Source organism: Cavia porcellus, unplaced genomic scaffold (genome assembly GCF_034190915.1).
Source record: "Cavia porcellus strain 051 isolate PalLab524CR breed Dunkin Hartley unplaced genomic scaffold, mCavPor4.1 scaffold_5, whole genome shotgun sequence".
Classification (NCBI taxonomy): domain Eukaryota; kingdom Metazoa; phylum Chordata; class Mammalia; order Rodentia; family Caviidae; genus Cavia; species Cavia porcellus.
Window position 1 is genome coordinate 112,310,309 of NW_026947488.1, and position 17,819 is coordinate 112,328,127.

Below are 17,819 nucleotides of genomic sequence, written 5' to 3' on the forward strand. Positions count from 1 at the left end.
CAGAATTGCAAGGTTACATAAAGATATGGCTACATTTTAAGGAACTGACAATATTTTTCCAAGATATTTGGAAATATCCATATATCCTCCACATATTAGTTCTAATTCCTTACTATTATTGTCAAAATTTATAAATTTTTAGTCATTCTGTGTGGAATCTATTATTAAATATAAAACCTGGACTTGTATTGGCACAAAATCAGAACAACCCAAAGCCCATTAAGTTGTCTCAGTTTTGATAAAGGGCCAAAAACGTGTGGAGAAGGGGAGGGCACCTCCTTAATACTTGGTGCTCTGAGAACTGGCTGTCTACATGGAGAAACTGAAACAAGACCAACCTCTTTCAACGTGCACTAAAGTGCAATAAAAATGAATCAAAGATCTAAATATGAGAACAAAAGCAATCTGCAGGACAAAAATAAAATTCTTCATGACAGAGGTATCGGTTCCACACAGACTCTTCATTACACAAAATTACCATCAAGAATCAACAAATGAGACCGCATCAGATTAGAGAGATTCTGCACAACAAAGGACACAACCTCGACTGAAAATCAACCTACAGGATGGGAAAATTTTTTGCCTCAGACAAAGAAAAATACCTAGAAAAAACTCAAAAAATGTAGACACTCAGAAATGAAATAATTAAAAAATGAGCACCTGAAATGAGCAGACTTCTTGGAAGTACAGATGACAAATAAATACACTTTAAAATGCTCAGCACTACTAGGCAGCAGAGAAATAAAGGTTAGGACAGCACTGAGAGTCAAACTTACTCAAGAAAGACTGGCTACCTTCAAGAAATAGAGCAACAAATGCTGCAGAGAAAAAGAGAAACAAATTCTATGGGGGGAAAGGAACCTTCTGTCTTATTGGCAGAAATGTAAAGTGGAAATGCAAATTGAATTGCAAAATGGGAATTAGTGTAGAGACTGCTCAAAAAACTAAAACTAAGGGCCAGGGATTAATTTTTTTTATTTTATTTTAAAGAGATTAAGACAAAACAGGACATAACAGAGCAGATCAGAACAGAACAATGTAGGCAAAACAGTGTATCACCAGAAGACAACCCATAATTAACAGTAACTACCACGATGTATCTTTCTTTGAAATAGTTGAGCATAGCTTCATATACAATAGTATCAAACAAAACAAACAGTATAAAACCATTCAAGAGAATGAAATCATTGCAGGTCTTTCAGAACTGAACAGCAGAGAACAAACAATGGCTACTATATTATCTCATTTTCCATAGCAAATAAGTTTATACTATCATACATAATAATATCCAATAAGATATAACACAACAGAGCCAAAGGAAACAGAAAAACAAAAGCATAGTAGGACTTCAGAGTAAGATGATACTAAATCAGCACTGGCTACAGATAATAAAATCAAACAAACTAGGATGAAACCATTCCAACTAATGGATGTAGACATTATAAGGCTTCAGAGCAATGTAATGGGAAAACATGATCACTATAAATTCTTATGTACTTTTACCATTTCTTGCACTAGGGAGACTATGCGGTATTTATACAGGCGAGTTTGAGTTATTTCACTTATGAGTATGGTCTCAACTTGTGTCCATTTATTTATAAATATCTCAATGTGATCCTTCTTTATAGCTGAGTAGTACTTCATTGTATAATAGGCTGACCCTGGGGCTTTCCAGTAGGGCAGGAGGAGGAGGAGATGGAGGAGAGAGACAATCAGAGTGGCTTTACCTTGCATGGTCAGCTGCATGCTCCTGTGTGCCTGGGAGAGCTCTCAAAGGTGCACCACATGCTGACCTCTGTCCACTGCTCCAGCATGCTGGGAAGCCCCAGAGTGAAGGCATGCCCCGAAAGAAAGCTTCTGGGCTTCCTTCTACTGGGGATTACAGTAAGTGAGTTGCCCTGGGGTCCGAAATCATCAAGCCCTGGGCTTGATTCTCCACTGAGTGTGCACTGCACCCTGAGATATTTAAGGCATTGATGTTTTTAGAAGCCTTGGAAACAACCAAGGAGCCTCAAGGTTTGAAGAACTAAGCACTTGGCATACTTCAGAATATAGAAAAACATGGGACTGCTATTGAGACACTATAGTGACACTGTCCTGGCTTCAGCCCTAGGGTCCTCCCTGGGAAGCAGGGATGCAGACATTGTCGTGGCTGTGCTGCAAGGGTCTCATGAGAAAATGCAGGAAAGTGCAGTCCAAGAGGTGGGGGAAACCGAGTATTTCAGTCTCTCTGAAGCCCTGATGCCTGTGTGTCCTCAAGACTTTCCCTCAGGGCCCCAGATCACTTCCACTTAGAAGCCCCACGACGCAGATGTGTGCTTTGTGTATTTTCCTTGTTTTGGTTCCTGTTTGGCTTTTTTTTTTTTAAGGAGAAAAAAGAAAAAAACAGAAAAAGGGTACAAGTTATACAGAATTTCAGAAAAAATAAACAGTAGGAAACAACTAGTTAATAGATTACATATTGTCATCTTAGAAATAATAGTTCAAGTTACAAAATTAAAGCATATAGAGTGGACATTCAAACAGTGAGAGTGCAAACAGTTCTGTTCAATGATCCAATAAAACTCGGTAATATAGTTACCTGTCTTATACACTTAAATATACATGCAGTTATGTCCTTTAGAGCACTTTCTTTTCCTCTCTTTTGTACAATGACAATTACACAATTACTTTTTTTTGAAGAAAGTAAACCAAATGTGACATAATAGGACAGAGTCAGTCAAATCAAAAGGATGGACATAATAATGTAAAAACAAAATACAAGGTGATCAACAATGGTTACCATTAATGCCTCTTGCTATCTTAAAAAGAATTGCCTATATCATCAGTTATAATAAAATTGAACAAAACAGTAAAGAACAACTCTAACACTATTCCACCACCAGGTGGCAGACCTTGTCCCATGTGCTAGTTGACAACCAGATTTGGAAAGATCCCAAAAGCTCTTTCGGGTGGAATGCCTGACTGGGAAGCACCACAGCTGCAGGGATGATACTTCCCAGGTTATGCGAGGGCCATCCGCCATCATCATCTCTGTCCTTGCCTTCTACAGGCCAAGAAGAAAGTGCAAACTCATGCAAACAAATGCGTGAAACTGAGAAGAGCAGGCTCTAAAGTGAAATGAAGCAAAATGCTGTGAGGCGGAGCTGGAGCTCAGAGCAGATCTGCTCCCAAAAGGTCACAACTTTTCCTGTGACCAGAAAGACAAGAGGAGCCAGCCTGCTGGGTGGTATCTGGAAGCAGCAGGCTAGGGGTGAGCATCCATGTGCAGAGACTCAGCAGCACAGGAAATTGTTCAGAGGTGAGGTTAGCAAGGCGCCCTGTAATGCCCAGGTTACTGGGAGCAGAGGAGGACAGAGAGCAGTGGGGAACCAGAGCCTGAGACCCACAAGCCTGTGCTGTGAGGCAACATTACCCTAATCTTACTAGCCTGAAGGAACTCCTTTACATGGTGGCACACACCTGTAATCTCAGCATGCAGGAGGCTGATGCAGGAAGATCACTGTGAGTTGAAGACTAACTTAGGCTTCATAGTGAGACCCTGGCTCAAGACAAAATTTAACATTTACTCTCTCCCAGATTCTGTGTGCCAGGAGCCAGATACAGCTCAGCTGGGTCCCTCTGCCTTAAGCTCTCTCAGGAAGCTGAAGCCCTGGTCTCAACTGAGGCTTGCCTGGTGGGGATTCACATTTTTGTTAAATTTTTCTCAAGCACATTTATTATAGAAAACTTGGGAAATCACAAATAAACCACCGAAAACTACCCATAACTGTTGTCTAGAGTAAACATTTTGTCATAGTACCTTCCTCTTTGCACATGTATATATTTGGTTGAGACTTCATGTTATGTACCTGTTGAAAAAAAAAATCTTTGTTTTCAGAAAAACTGGAAATTTGTGAATTTTACTTGAATTTTAAATCTCTGACAGTGCTGCTTTTCTTTTTTCTAAACAGGGAGTAATCTGTTATGCTTCGAAAGCTTCCTTTTCTGCATTCTCCCCTATCTCGGGTTAAGTAGCATGCTATTACTTAACAAAAATCACTGTTTTTGGGAAGACTAAGGAAGCTGGACTCCTGAGCACATCCTCTTTGGGGATGCCGGGGTTTCTTATTAAGCTGCTGGCCTAGACCATGCACCCTCTGATCCTGTAGCTGCGCACCTCCACGCAGATCTGTGAAACCTAATTTGCCAGTGGGTAACTTTCACAGGCTGGCTACAGAGCACTTCTAGCATGGAAAATACTGCTGGAGAAGGCTGATCTTGATGTTGTCATAAACAAATAGCTAATGCAATGGGATGAGAAAATGTGAAGAGAACACAGCTGACTGCTTCGAAAAGTTTAATGACCCAGGGAAATGAATCCATAGGATATTACAAGAAGTAAATGGGAGCAGCACAAGGGACGTGACTGTCATCGTAGTGCTTGGTTTACAGGTGCTACGTGAGGACCTTGTGTATATAACACTAGCCTTGAGCCAGGTTGCTGATGAGGGTGTTAAACACTTAGACAAGGTTACTTTGCTTAGGAGCGTACCAGGAAAAAAGGCTCTAGTGTGTGAGTCTAAAAAACTCTCCACAAATATTGGGGACCTTCAAAATTGACTTTGGCTCAACCTTATAAAAATAGAGGTGTCCAGGGATACAGATTGGGATTGATCCCTTGTGAGAAAGATTCTTAAACACATTCTAAAGTATTACAGATTAACAGTTCTCTGTAATAGTAGACTGAGAAAATGATGCATATGTAAATTTGCCATATTGATAGATATTGGAATATTTTTCCCTGCTATCTGCTATGTGAAATCTTCACTGAAAGTGATTGTTAGCTTTTTATTTTGTGTTGCAGACCAAACTCAGTGCATGGCTTGGGACTCTGTCTCCAGAGGTTGTCTTCCTAGTGAAACAGGAAATCCAGGAAGTGGACTGTTTGCTTTTCTTTTTTTTTTCTGACACGGCTCCTGACCTCGCTGTGGGTGGGATTCTGTTCTGCTCTTCGTTCCATGGCTTGCATCTCTCTTTTCCTTAGTCTTCAGCACCAGCTCCCAAGTTGGCACGATCTCCTTTTGTCCTCACACCTTATTTTTATTCTCTTTCTCTTCTTCCTATTCTCTATTTTGTCCTTAATCCATTCTAAATTTTAAGCCCTTTGGGCAAACCATTAGAGGAAGGGGACAAACTGGGAGCCAACAGCAGTAAAACAACATGACAAGGGTAAGTCAGTACATCTCAGTTATAACCATCAATGTCAGTGGTCTCATACAGCAATCCAAAGGCACAGACTGGCAGAAGAGATCAAGAAGCAAGATCCCATAATATGCTGTATAAAATAAACATACTTAATTCCAAAGAAATTCATAGACTGAAAATCAAAGGGTGGAAAACAATACTTCATGTGACAGTAACCCAGAAAAAAATTGTGGTAGCTATTCTATTTGAAGATAAAATGAATATCAAGCCAAGACTAATTAACAGAGATAAAGATAGTCACTATATCCTTGTCAATGGAACAATCTAAGAGGAAGATGTAACAACCACAAATGTATATGCAATATATAATGGTGCACCCACCCAATATAAACAATTACTGACAGACATGAAAAATTATGCCCTAAGGGGCTGGGGATTTAGCTCAGCGGCATAAACGCCTGCCTTGCAAGCAGGCAGTCATGAGTTTGATCCCTGGTACCGATAAAAAACGAAAAAGACAAAAAAAAAATTATGCCCTAATACAATTCTATTGGGAAACCTCAATGCTCCATCATGACACAAAGGCAGATCAACTACACAAAAAATCAATTATGAAATATCACAACTAAATCAAACTTTTAAAAACAATGGAATTAGTACATGTCTATAGTGTTCCACCCCATAACATCACAATACACGCTCTTCTAAAGCTACACAAGGGACATTCTCCAAAACAGACTGAATACTGGCTCATAGAATATCCTTAAGTCAATGCAAAGAAATTGAAGTTATGCTGTGCATACTCTCAAAACAAAGTGCAATGAAACTAGAAATCCATGCCACAGGAAACCACAGAATTTCATAAACACATGGAAATTAAATAGCACCCTAATGAACAATTAATGGGTCACAGGTGAAATTAAAGATGAAATTCGAGAGTTTTGCAATTCAATAATAGCATCTTGTGGGAAATCAGGAAAGCAGTCTTAAGATGGAAATTTATGGCAGAGAATATCTATATCAGGAAAACAGAGTAAGCACATAGAAAAACTTAATGTTGAACCTCAAAATTGCTAGAAAAACAAGAGCAGGCTAATCCAAATGGTCATACAAGGAAAGAAATTATAAACATCAGAACAGAAATCATCACCCTGGCAACCAAAAAAAAAAAAAAAAATACAAAGAAAGTGAAATTGCCAAACCCTTAGAAAACCTTAAGAAAAAAAGGAAACAAAAGACTTAAATTCACATAACTATGAGTTAAAAGGGTGACATCACAGCAGACCCTCCAGAAATTCAAGAACTCTTCTATACCTACTTTGAAAACCTGTATTCTAAGAAGATGGAAAATACAGAAGAAATACAGACTCCTGGATACACGTGAATTACCAAAGCTGAATTAAGAAGATATAAAAATCTTAAATAATTAAATATCAATAAATGAAATGAAAGATGAAATTGAAAACCTATCAGCAAAGAAAAGCCCAGGCCTTCAAGGATTCACTGCTGAATTCTATAAGAAATCTGGAGAACACCTAACACCAACGTTTACTTCTCAACGTTGTAATGAAGCTGAATAAGAAGCAATACTTCCAAATTCGTTCTTGGAAGTAAATTACCCTGATACCAAAACCAAAGAGGGATCCAACTAAGAAATAGAATTGCAGGGGCTGGGGATTTAGCTCAGTGGCATAAGCGCCTGCCTTGCAAGCAGGCAGTCATGAGTTCGATCCCTGGTACCGATAAAAAGGAAAAAGACAAAAAAAATAGAATTGCACACCAGTCTTATTAATGAACTTTGAAGCAAAAATCCTTCATAAGATACTGCATTTATGCATAATGCATAAGCATTTATACAATAAATGCATAAACATAATACAGCATATAAACAAAGCCAAGAACAAAAATTATATGATCATTTCAATAGATACAGAAAAAGATTTTTCAAAGTCCAGCCCCGTTCATGATAAAAGCACTACAGAAAATTATTTCAATCTGATAAAAGACATCTATGACAAACCTGTAGTCAACATCATACTAAATGGATAAAACTTGAAATTTTTCACTCTAAAATTAGGAACAAGACTAGGATGTCTACTGTCTCCAATCTTATTCAATCTAGCTCTGGAAATTTTAGAACAATTAGACAAGAAAAAAAAATAAAAGAAATAAAGATAGAAAAGGAAATAGTTAAATTATCGTCATTCACAGATGATATGATATTCGGCATAGAATATTTCAAAGACTCTACAAAAGGCTTCTAGATTTAATAACCATATATAATAGCACAGCTGACTTCTAGATTTAATAACCATATATATTAACACTGAAAACTTAATAGCCTTGTTGTGCTCGGATAACACACTCACTGAAAGAAATTAGTGGAACAGCACCTTTCACACAGTAGTATCCAAAGAAATGAAACACCTAGGGATCAATCTACCAAAAGTAGTAAAATGCCTCTACATTGAAAACTACAGTACTCTGAAAAAGGAGATTGAGGAGGATGTTGGAAAATAGAGAGACAGCCCATGCTCTCTGATAGAAAGAGCCAATATAGTGAAAATGGCCAAACTTCCAAAAGTGTTTTACAGATTCACTCCAATTCCATTCAAAATTCCAACAGCATGTGTCACAAAATTAGAGAATACAAGGGCTGAGGATTTAGCTCAGTGGAGTAAGCACCTGCCTAGCAAGCCTGAGGTCATGAGTTCGATCCTAAAACTGCAAAAAAAAAAAAAAAAAAAAAAAAAAAGAAAGAAAGAAAGAAAGAAAATTAGAGAACACAATCTTCAAATTCATCTGCAACCAGAGGAAATCTAGAATAGCAAAGACAATCCTGGACAACAAATACAAGACAGGGGGCATTACAATCCCTGACTTGAAATTACACTACAAAATTACTGTGATAAAAACAGCGTAACACTAGCGAAAACAGATGCAAGAAACAATGGAACATATTAGAAGATGCAAAAACAGCTCCTGACACACTAAGTGACCTTATCTTTGACAAAGGTATGAAATGCATTCCCTAGAAAAAAGCCTCTTTAATCAATAGTCATGGAAAAACAGGCTTATATAGGCCAAGGGTTAAAACTGGACCGGAATCTTTCAGCATACCCTAAGCTAAAATCAGAATGTATCAAAGATTTTAATATTAAAACAGAAACATTAAATCTGCTAGAAGATAAAATAAGTAAAATGCTTGAAGACATTGGTACAGGCAAACACTTTCTAAACAAAACACTGACTGCCAGGAGCTTTCACAAAGAATCAACAACCCAGATCTTATCCTATTGAAAAACATGCACATAAGAGAAACCACCCACAGAGCAACCTACTGTGTGTGAGAAAATGTTTGCCAGCACTATTTCAGATTATTATTGAGGGTTATTATTGACAATGTATAAACACTCAAAAAAAATGAATCTTCCCAGATTTAAAGACCAAAACTAAGACTGAGCATCTGAGATGAATACACATACTCAGACAAAGAGATATAAACAGCAAATAAATATTTGAAAAATGCTCAGTGTCACTGATTTTTTGAGAGATGCAAATTAAAACAACACTGAAATTACACCTTTCCCCAGAAAGAATGCCTACCATCTAGAAATCAAATAATAACTAATGCTGGAAGTGCTGCGGGAAAAAGGAGCCCTTCTCCACTGTCGTGCGAACGCAGACTGTGCAACCTCGGGGGAAATCAGTGTGGAGAAACCTTGGAAAAAGTAGGACTACAGGTCCCATTTGACCCAGCCATTCACCTTTTGGATATCTCACCAAAAGAAATAAAAAACACCAAACCCCAGTGGTATATGTGACCCAAGATCCTAGAAGCAGATTTTGTAGGGAGCCAGATCTTGAAAATGACATAAATGTCCATCGACTGAGGAATGGATAAAAACATCATATTTTCTCATTAATGTGAGAAGCTGAAAGAAGAAACATAAGTCTATGTCTATGTCTATGTTTATAATAATAGTTAAGAATTTATCCTATTCATTTCTGTGAGTTCACTGAAGAGGAAGATTTGTGCCTGTATTGTTTGGACTATTGAGTGCAAATGTCTTGTGTTTTGGGTGAATGATTAGGAGATTAAAATGCATAATATAGGTACCATTGTTGCCCCTGATTAATGTGTTTTGTAATTTTGTCGTAATTTTTTTCCTTGTTCTTCTTTTTTCTTTTTCTTCTTGAAATAAAATGTATTTGGAGAAAAGAGAGAGAGAGAAGAGAGTTCACGTCAGGAAAGCCAGTACAGTGAGCTTCTCCAGGAGATTCAACAGCATACCAGGTTCCCCTGCAGATTAAGCATCTCCCCCAAATGAGCATAACCATTTCCAATAATAAGGCCCTGAGCTCCTCAGATGATGAGAAGAACCAGGTTCAGAGCAGAAAGCCAGCAGGACAGCTCCTCCAGTAGAAGTCACAGAACCAGCTCTTCCTCTTCTATTCTTCTGGGTATGTTGTGGGCGGTGCTCAGGAGGGCCCCTGCACACACAGCACCACACTGATGCAATTTTTCTGGACGTCACAAGTTCACCTCCAGTTGTCACTCCGCCAAACTGTGTAAGAGGCATTTGCTGACAAAAGTGTGGCTACCACCACTGGGAAGCCACCAGCTACATGTGCCTTTGTCCTGCGCAAGGTGTGCCAGAAAATGCTGTTTGTGTCAGGCCACAGAAAGCTGCACTAAGTCCAGTACATGTTGATTCATGTTCAAGTAGCACCTTGACTGTCTCTGGACGTTGATTGACTTCTCTAGCTATGCTATCAGGTGAAGTTTCCTTGACAGCATCAGCTCATTCATGATTTTTCACCTTGAGACTTAACACTCATCTCCCACATCCCTACCACTCTGGGCTCACTGGGACCTTCCCTCCACTTGCCAGGGCACAGCCTCTCTGGCTACACATGACTCTGCCCTGGAGATTCTATTACTAATGTTGCCAGTGAGTTAAAAGCAGAACTCAGTCTATAATGTGGGTCTGAGTCGTTGTCCATGCCTCAGAGACCACAGTTTTTTCATGGCAATCTTGAATATTATTTTTAAGGTATTTCATTAGTTGGAAGCCAGTAGGGAAGTCTCATTTATCTGAGAAAGCAGGCAATTACAAGACAGCTTGTACATTCCTGTTGGGTTTTCAAAGTTACTGCATTAAATTGACTTCCATCAATTTTCCTGTGATGAAACTGGAGGTCTTAGGCAGGGCAGCCTGGAGCCAGTACACAGTGAGGTCTGAGCTTATCCTACTGCCCTCGTGTCTGGCAGCCAGGAATGGGACTTGTCTTACATGTGCCATGTGGTGCTCATGCACGTTTTACCCCAAGAACTCAGCACAGCACCCAGGGGCCACAGCAGTCCCCTTCAAAAACACTGGGTGGATCTGAGTAGTACCCTGGCTCTGAGATTGCTAAGAAATGGGTGGGGGGAAAAAAGTGCTCCTGCCTGGGTTACAGAGCCTGAGGGGACTTTGCCTAGGCTTCTCCAGGCTTCTTCAGGAGCAATAGGAAGGTGCTAACACTGTTTGCAATGAATATTCACGAGTGTGTCACTCTTTATCCCTCAAGTCATGTTCTAGGAAGAGCTATGTTACAAAAGCATCCTCCATGGAGGCATTACCAGATGGGAATCATATGATGCTGTGATGTTTTCAGACATTTAGGACTGATTGTGAGGAGCAATCTCAGCACAGATTCAGAGATGAACAACCACATATGCAACGTGAAAGAAAGCATGAACACAAGGACTCTTTAACCACTGGGTCAGGCCATTGTAGCTCAGTTAGAAAAGGAGGGGATGGGTCACCCCCTCTCACCCTGGCATTCTACACTATCCCCTGTGGCTATTCCCGACTCCATTATCCTAAGAGAGATAAAAAGTAGAATAAGGAAGCTTAGGAGATGCAGATGCCTGAGGTGAGCGCACATTCAGTGTTAGACCTGCTAGCCTGACCTTCTGGTCAGCATTACCCTACTCCCCCCTCACTGGAGGCCTGAAACACCAGCTGGCAAGCACATCTCAAGATTCGGGGAGGCCCTAAGCAGGTGTCCAGCCTATAAATACTAAAACCCTAAATTATCAGCACACTATTGTTCTGTTGCTGCTTTTCTGTCACTTGGTGTGTGCTACACATTCATTTGCATAGCTGAGCCCTGAGCGCAACCTCTTACATATTAAACAAATGGAGCTGCTGAGCATACAATTGGCGATCCTTTCTCATGATGCACAGGGGCTGAACTACTATTAGCCCCATGCCCTGCAGCAGTGGTTGCGAGAGCCAAGGGAGAGCTTAGGCAAAAGGAAGTACCGTGCTCCTTGGTGCATGCTGGGCTGAATTTAGGATGTCCACTTGTCCTACCATAGCACAATAATTTAAAATAGCTAAAAGCATTACTAAAACTATAAATGTTTTTAAAAATTTAAGTGTTGTAGCAAAGCAATTGTTTTTTAATTTTCTTGACTTAAAGAAAATAAATTTAACAAAATTGCCATACGATAAAGCTAAACTGAAGCTGATTGTCCTGGAAAAGATTTTCCAGGCTTCTGAGCATTCAGTCGATGAAGTATTACAAGCAGTAGAAATTCAAATGCTAAAATCATTTTACAATCATCTCCAGATTCACCACACCAAGAATGCTGGCTTTTAATGTATTCTTCATACTGAATCTCCATAGAAACATTAAACAGAAAGTAACTTGCTTTATAATGGCATGAATGACATTCAGGAGACCTACTTTCTAGAACATTTACCACTAATCCTGCTTTATTGGCACCATGTCAATATGGTGTTTTTCATTATTTTATCTATTGTCATTATAATTCTTTATCAGGAAGTACACAAAAATGAATCATTTCTACTATTTGTCTATAAAATATGATCTCTAATAATATCAGTAAGTGGTTATTAATTATTTGAAGGATATAATTAAACTTATTTTTGATGACTTTGTAAAATATCAATTGTAACTTTTTGTATCTAAGACATACCCATGAGGAACAAAGCAAACTTTAAAAATACAGCTCCAAAAAAAAAAAAAAATACAGCTCCAGAATAAGTGAAATGACACTTACTACAGGCAGTGAAATCTCTGTCTAAGCTGTAACAATGGAAAAGTAAAATTTACTTTGTACCATAGACCTATTAGGCTAAATGAACTTCTATTCTGTGTCCTACAGGTGTGCTTAGGTTTCTTATTTAAGCAGCAGAATTATTTCACTGACTGAAGTCAAGTGAACTTCTTTGAAAAAATGCATGTGATGGAAAACACCTACGATCCCAGGATCTGGAAATCTGCAGCAGGAGGATTGGACGTATGATCCCCGCCTGGGAAATTTAGGAAGATGAAATCTCAAAATTAGAAACAAAAGTAGAAAACAACTGAAGATGTAGCTGAATGTAAAGGCCCTTCGTTCCAATGCTAGTGACAGAGAGAGGAGACAGAGGGAAATTTTGAGGGTTTTTTTCTTTTTTTTTTTCTTTTTTTTTTTTTTTGTAATAGGAAATGTACCCATGACTCATGACCTCACACTTGCCAGGCAAGTGTTTGTGTCACTGAGCTAAATCCCCAGGAGGCAGAGGGTTTTTTTGACCTTGCTGAATCACTGAGGCAGGGTTCATACTTAGGATCCTCCTGCTTCAGCCTTCCAGATACTGGGATCACAGATGATTTTCATCACGTGCATCACTTCAAAGCAATTGATCCTACTGCAATAAATGAAATAATTCTGCTATTTGCATAGTATGTCAATTTTATGGTATCTTAACATAAACAGGGAAATCTGGAAACTGGATGAAGAATTCTATAAAATTTTTAATAAACTCTTCAAATTTAGCTATTATTCCAATCCATTTTGATTTTCATTTTTCTCTTAAACATTCATGGTCAAGGTGATTCTCTCTTCAAGATACCTGTGAAATTTCAGTCTGTTTGCCTTTGAAACAGTGATGATGGACAGATTCTTCACCATTTATACCCCAAGCTGCTCAGCAGGTAGTGGGTGGCTGAGTCCTTCGTCATCCCAGTACCTACTGACCCATGGCCTACTTGTCAGCAGCCCCAAATTAAATTAAATTTAACTAGCCTCAAATTAAAGTGGGCCATGTATATAGATAAAAAGGAAAAAGCCTTCATTCAAAGCTAGCTCTGAGGCTGAGGAAACTGTTTGCATGAAATCATGATGCACTGTGTAGAGGTGGGCAAGGGTTTTACAGTAAGGAATAGAGAGTAGAGGAGCAGGCAGAGACATTCAAATCTCCTCACGCAGTGGATCGCTGTCAGCCATCTTCAGCTCATTGTCCAGTTTTTCTAGAAAGGAAACTGAGCTCCAGCCACTTTGATGTCAGTATCTGCATATTTTTTAATCATCTGAACTGAGGAGATGTTGGGGAGCTGTTTATGCCCTAAGCCTCAGGAAGCCACTTCTCACTAAAGGAAACAAAGTGAAACATTTAAAATTTTAATTTCCGGTGCCACTTACAGTTCCCTTTCTGATTTCAGCCTGTGTCCTGAGGCCTCAGGTGTCACACCACCTGCCTGCTGTCCAGAGCGGGGCCTCTGCTTTGAGTCCTTTAAAGCCACCTGGAGCACAAGACAAGGGAAGTCAGCGCTTGAACCGCCCCCAATTAACTAAACTTCATGATGTGAATTATCAATGAAAGCCAAGCTCCGGAGATTTTTAACCACACTAACTTACAAGTTAGCAGAGCCTGGGGCTTTTAATCAGTCCTGCATCAGGGTTACCCTTCAAAACCTCAGCAGCTCTCCTTACTTTGGTAGGTCTGGCATACAGGTAACTCTTTGATTCTTGCTAATTGTCCCCCTTATCTCTGAATGCATTTTTAAGACACTGTCAATTAATCATAGATAGCTATGCAGCATGGTGGCCAGGAAACTTTCATACGTATGATTAATTAGAATACACGCTGCATTGCAGTGGCTGTGACACATAGTCACAGCTCTAGTTGTGTTAAATTTGAACAATATCAGATTTAGAAAGAGTGATTCTTATAGTCTGCTGTCATGTATAATCTTTTCTATTTAGTAGTTAACATCTTAAGTTGTTAGAATCTTGACAAGCAATGGTTGCAATGGCCATTACAGATTTTAATCTCTGTTTTATGCCATAAACAGACATAAAACCAGTGGGAAACCATAATGCAAATTTATTCTATGCCATAGACTTGAACTAAGAAACACAGGACCAGGTTAATGAAAGAAAGCCAATATTATTGTGAAGCAAGCTTTAGTTCTTCTAGAAATGTAATTAAGATGATTTTTAAACTACTGTGAATTCCCACTTAGAATAAAGCACACAATTTACTAAGATTATAATTTACTGACACCACTGTAATATTTTAGATACTCAGCAGAATCTAACCAATCTTGAATATAAGGTGAAAACAATGTTTATTTTACAATCTAAGAGTATAAATTTTTGAGCAGAGTGTTTCTTATTAACCCAGAGAAACATGGCTCTTGACAATGTATGACCATACAAACATGCAAAGTAACAATTCAACAAAACCGGTGACTTTCATACCATGTTAAGATAATGCCATAACTAAGATAGTTCTTAGTCAATTTCAAAGTTCTTGCCCTAGGTGTTTTGGGGGTTTTTTGTTTTGTTTTGTTTTGTTTTGTTTTTTGGTCTTTTTCCTTTCTATCGGTACCAGGGATCGAACTCACCACTGCCTGCTTGCAAGGCAGGCGCTTATGCCGCTGAGCTAAATCCCCAGCCCCTGCCCTAGGTTTTAATACATTATTTTTTGCGCTAAATTAGATACACCTGGTCAGAAATTTATGTCTCACATCAGCTCTGTTGCTAACTCGCTGTAATATGGGAAAAGATGCCTGATTAGGAACAATGCTGCCCACCAGGAAAAATGCAAAAGGAAAACTTCCGTACTCACAGGTGTTTGCTGTGGTGGTTAAGGAAAGGAGGAAGCAGCATACAAAAACCAAGTTTTAGGGAACATGTTTTACAAATGTTTTCAAGCACAGTTGCTTTACATTGAGTCAAGGACTGTTACAGAAACCAGGTGGAGTGAAGCCCCAGGAAACTGCCTGACATTAGTCAAAGAGCCTCGGCCTTCAGGAGCCCCACTGCTCTTGCTTGCCACCATCCTAACACAGACAAATGCAAAGAAAGCTGGTGTGGATATCATGTTGGACAAAGTGATTTCCGAGAATCTTTTTTTTGTACTCACAACTTCTTTTTTGCCAAGCAGGCAGCTACACTGCTGCACTAAACCCCCAGGCTCAGAGAACCGTTTTGAGGGCAGTTCCATGAAATCAGAGGGTGCCTTCTGCTAACATGCTACAATGTATCACAACCAAATGACCTTCTTCACGTCATGGGTAACTACAAATATTTAGAGAGATGCAACATGGCACTTTTAGTTCTGAGCACTTTGTGACAGAGCTCCTGACAGGCACCTTCAGTGCTCTGTGTTCCTGAAATCTTTCCATCTAAGTTTGTTCACCTCCAAGTGATAAAAGAACATTGAGCTCTATATTGCTTCACTGTAGCTCCCCAATCAATATTGGGACTGATCTCTGATGAAAATGACATGTGAGGGGAGGGCTGATAGTCACCTTTACTTTTGGGAGTGTTGTGTGTTTTATTCTCAGTGAGAACAGGGGCTTTCCTTGGGGATTCCTAACCACATTTATGGAAAGTGCATGTCCTCCCTGAGCCCACAGCTTTGGGACAGAGCAGGAAAGGGGCCACATCCTGTAGCTTCAGGGCTGCATCCCCTCCAGTCCTGCCGGGCTCCACTCACAGTCCTCATACACAATCTGCTTCGTGGACATATTTTACTGCTGATTCACACACTCACAAGGAAGCCCTAAAAGAACTGAGCCCAAGTGGCTTACAGAATTCTAATGGGCACCAAAGCCTGCTGCCCATTCTAGGCTAAAGGTAGTTACAGGAAGAGAAAGAGAAAAGAAACAAAAGCAAATAAAAGCATACCAGAGCAAAGCCAGCACAAATGAATACTGCAATCCAAAATAACTGCTAGACAAATAATTTTAACCTCTGAATCTCTTCTCAAGCCAATTAGTGTCCCCAAATGACAGCAACAGTTCCAAGGGACCACCAAGAATTGCACCCTCCTCACACAAATGGCCCTGATGACCACCTGATGTCTCAAAATGTATTACATCCCACAATCCCCCAACAGTGAAGGTCCTTACCTTGCTGCAGGAATGACCTTGGAGTAAATCCAAGCCGTGGGGCCAGTGGATTCTGGGGAGAACTTCCCAGCAGGAAAACAGGCACAAATCTCCCCCTCCCCAGCTCCCCAGCAGCCTTTTTCCTTTTCACAGCAAAAGGGGGAATCTTTTTAGGCTGCCTATGCCGTGAATAGGAAAGGAGGAAAATTCCTAGTTAAAAAAGTCATTCCTAGTTAAAAACGGTCTTGAGTTCAGGCCTTGCTAACAAAATAACAAAAAAAAAAAAAAAACAGTGACCCATGGTGTCCAGGGATACAGCTCAGGGACATGAGCACCTGCCTGGCAAGCATGAGGCTGTGAGTTTGGTCCACTGTCCCGAAAAAAGAAAGTAACCCTGGGCCAGAGATGTAGCTCAGCACCACACAGCCTGCCTGGAAAGCCCAAGGCCCGACTTCATTCCCAGTACCAATAACTAATTAATTAATTAATTAGGAAAGTAGCCCAGCAATAGCTGCCAGCACTACATCCCTGTTCCCAGCATGCATGCCTCTCAAAAGGCGGGGCCTGTGTCCCTTCATGCTCCCCAAACTTACTACACTCTTAGGTCCATAGGCTTAGGTTTCTCTGCTTAAGGTTGATGAAATTAGAGGAGGCCATGAGTTTGGAGAAAAAGGGAAAGATTTGCCCAAAGCTGCCTCTGTGGCATCATCTTCTCAGCATGGAGCTGGCCAGGCTCTTTCACAGTGAGGAGCAGAGAGGAGGGAAATGCAGGAGGGTAATGCAGGTCTCCACACCAGATTCCGCAGGGTTAGCCCTCCTCTGTTCTTTGTTCTCTTGCTTTTGTGCAAAGGAAACTGGGCCCCTGGCTTTCTGATGCTAGTATCTGCATATTTTATTTGTTTATCTGAACTCAGGATATGGGAGGAAGCTATGCATGCCCTAGCCTGAGGAAGCAACTTGTCTCTAAAGGAAAAAAGATAACTTTTACATTTTACTTTGCAATGCCTTGGATATATTCTGTCCTTTTTGAAATCTAAATTGTCAACATTGTTTCTTTTAAACAGGAGTTTCAGCTCTATCATTGACTCTAAAATAATTTTAGTTCTTTCCACGTGGTTTTATTTGAGCTCCAGTAAGATTCTTTTACATTCATTAGTTTTGTTTTTTGTTTTTGTTTTTTCTGGAATAAGTATCTTTGACTTTGAACTTGGTGTTCTCTGTTCTGAGTATTTTTAAGAAATTCCACAAATTTTCTTCATTGGTTTAAGAGAATTGCAGGGCACTCTTCACATTCACTGACATTCCACCATCTCAGATTTTGGTCCATGTATTGGGAAACCTGAGATTTCAGCTTCGCTGATGACCTCACTTGTAATCTTCCTCTGGGTCAAATCCAGCCTTCATTTTAAGGTGGCTGCACCTTCGTAGTTGGACCCGACCTCCCCTTC

At 39.8% G+C, this 17,819-nt stretch overlaps 1 long non-coding RNA gene across 4 annotated transcripts in view; it reads right to left on the bottom strand.

Moving 5' to 3' along the window:
* The window catches only part of LOC134476169 (uncharacterized), a 106,590-nt gene extending 89,357 nt beyond the window's left edge, over positions 1 to 17,233 (bottom strand). The window contains exons 1-3 of one of the 4 annotated variants that reach the window (XR_010047740.1): positions 16,965 to 17,233; positions 16,393 to 16,550; positions 13,673 to 13,773 (exon numbers count right to left, since the gene is read on the bottom strand). This is a non-coding gene — a long non-coding RNA (uncharacterized LOC134476169). The other 3 variants (XR_010047741.1, XR_010047742.1, XR_010047739.1) reach the window with 3 other exon arrangements.
* Between the last annotated feature and the right edge of the window lie 586 nt (positions 17,234 to 17,819).